Source organism: Megascapheus bottae, chromosome 15 (genome assembly GCF_031878675.1).
Source record: "Megascapheus bottae isolate mThoBot1 chromosome 15, mThoBot2.hap1, whole genome shotgun sequence".
NCBI classification, from domain to species: Eukaryota; Metazoa; Chordata; class Mammalia; order Rodentia; family Geomyidae; genus Megascapheus; species Megascapheus bottae.
The window spans coordinates 20,749,850-20,752,549 of record NC_143523.1 but is presented as its reverse complement, the minus strand read 5'-3'; positions in this window follow the sequence as shown (position 1 = coordinate 20,752,549).

Sequence of the window (2,700 nt, the reverse complement as noted above, 5' to 3'; positions counted from 1 at the left end):
AAAGCCAGAAGTGGTGCTGTGGTTCAAGTGGTAGAGTGCTACTCTTGAGAAAGCTCAAGGACAACAGACTAGCAAAAACAAAAAAACAAACTAACAAAAACCCTTCTGCCTTTGTAGAGTTAATAATCTAGTAAGGCTGGGTGCTAGCAGCTCATACCTGTAATCCTAATTACTCAAAGCGAGCCCAAGCAGGAAAGTCCATGAAACTTCCATCTCCAATTAACCACCAGAAAACTGGAAGTAGAGCTGTGAATCAAAGTAGTAAAGCACTAGCTTTGAGCAAGTGCTCAGGGAGGCCAGGAGTTTGGCCTAGTGGGAGAGTGCTTGCCTAGCATGCACAAAGACCTGGGTTTGATTTCTCAGTACCACATATATAGAAAAAAGCCAGAAGTGGTGCTGTGGCTTAAGTGGTAGAGTTCTAGTCTTGAGAAAGACCAAGGACAGTGCTCAGATCCTGAGCTCATGGCCAGGACTGGCAAAAAAAAAAAAAAAAAAAAAGAGCTCAGGGACAGCACCCAAGCTCTGAGTTCAAGCCCCATGACTTACCAAATAAATTAGTAAATCTAGTAAGGAAGAAAGATGGGTTGGCTAAGTAGTGAAAGGAAAGAAAAGCAAATGAGGATAGGGAATGCAGGAGCAGTGAGGGGGCTTGGAAGGTTTTATTTATGGTAGTAGCTAGGGAAGGCTTTACTGAGAAGGTGACACTGAGCAGAAACATGAAGAATGCTGGGGGGGGAGACGTAAGATCTGGAATATTTGGAGCAAGTGTGCTCCAGTCGGAGGAAACAAGCAAAGAGCTTTCTGACAGGAGATGCTTGTTTCAAGAAAAGTCAGGAGTGAGTGTGGCTGCAGAGACTGACTAGAAGACAAAATTATGAATGCTGAGGACAGCAGGACGGTGAGGGAACGAGTGTGAGGCTATTCTAAGTACTTTGTCTCCATTCAAGAGACATGTGCTGGGGGGCCGGGAGTTTGGCCTAGTGGTAGAGTGCTTGCCTAGCATGCATGAAGACCCGGGTTCAATTCCTCAGTACCACATACATAGAAAAAAAGCCAGAAGTGGTGCTGAGGCTCAAGTGGTAGAGCTCTAGCCTTGAGAAAGTCCGAGGACAGTGCTCAGGTCCTGAGCTCAAGCCCAAGACTGGCAAAAAAAAAAAAAAAGAGAGAGAGACAGAAAGACAGACACAGACAGAGACAGACGAGAGAGAGAGAAAGAGAGAGACAGAGAGACATGTGCTGGCTGAATGCTGGTGGCTCGTGCCTACCAACCTTAGGTGCTCAGTAGGCTGAGAGCTGAGGATTTCCATTCAAAGCCAACCTGGGCAGGAAAGTCAGAGATTCTATTTCCAACATGATCAGCAAAAAGTCAGGCTAGGAGCCAGGCGTGGTGGCTCACACCTGTAATTCTAGCTACTCAGGAGGCTGAGATCTGAGGATTATGGTTCAAAGCCAGCCTGAGCACTTAATCTCCAATTAGTCTCTAGAAAATGGGAAGTGGGGCAGTGGCTCAAGGGGTAAGGTGGTAGCTTTGAGCTGAAGAGCTCAGGGACAGTGCCCAGGCCCATGACCATCACCACCCCCCCAAAAAAAAATAGTCAGGGTGGGCCTGGTAGTGTAACCTAGTGGTAGAGTGCTTTTCTAACATGCATGAATTTTGGGGGTTGATTTCTCAGCACCACACATGCAGAAAAAGCCAGAAGTAGTGCTGTGGCTCAAGTGGTAGAATGCTAGCCTTCAGCAAAAGAAGCTCAGAGACAGTGCCCAGGCCCTGAGTTCAAGGACTGGCGCACACACACGAATACACACACACACACACACACACACACACACACACACACACACACACACACACACACACACACACACAAGCCAGGCTAGGACTGGGAACATGGCCTAGTGGTAGAGTGCTTGCCTAGCATGGATGAAGCCCTGGGTTCAATTCCTCAGTACCACATACATAGAAGAAAGTCAGAAGTGGTGCTGTGGTAGAGCTCTAGCCTTGAGGAAGCCCAAAGACAGTGCTCAGGCCCTAAGTTGAAGCCCCAAGACTGCCCCCCCCAAAACAAATGGTCAAGGTAGAGGTATGGCTCAAGTAGTAGAATGTCATCCCAGCAAGCACTAAGTACTGGATTCAAACCCCAATAACAGAAAAATAAATAAACCCAGATATTTGCTGAATGAGTAAATGAATGTTAGGAATTTACTTTAGTGGTCAGCATGTGGAGTTTAGCAAAAGGATGCTGCTAGGTTTAGTCCCCAGCAATAAAACCAAAAAACAAAAAAGAGGGGCTGGGAGTTTGGCCTAGTGGTAGAGTGCTTGCCTAGCATGCACAAAGACCCAGGTTCGATTCCTTGGTACCACATACATAGAAAAAAGCCGGATGTGGTGCTGAGACTCAAGTGGTAGAGCTCTAGCCTTGAGAAAGTCCAAAGACAGTGCTCAGGCCCTGAGCCCAAGCCCAGGACTGGCAAAAAAACAAAAAAAGAAGCATGAATGAATGCCAGTGAGGGCTCTAAACATTTCCCAAGGAGCCCTATAGCCTAGAGGGTCCTGGGCCATCTTTCTGGAGACACAGAGCTTGAATGAAGCCCTAAGTTAGCAGAGGTGAAAGGCCAGAATCCTAGGGGGGAATTTGCTTTGAGTGCAGCTGGGGTGATGAACTTGGGATTTGGGGAAGCTCTGTTCCTGAAGGGAGCTCA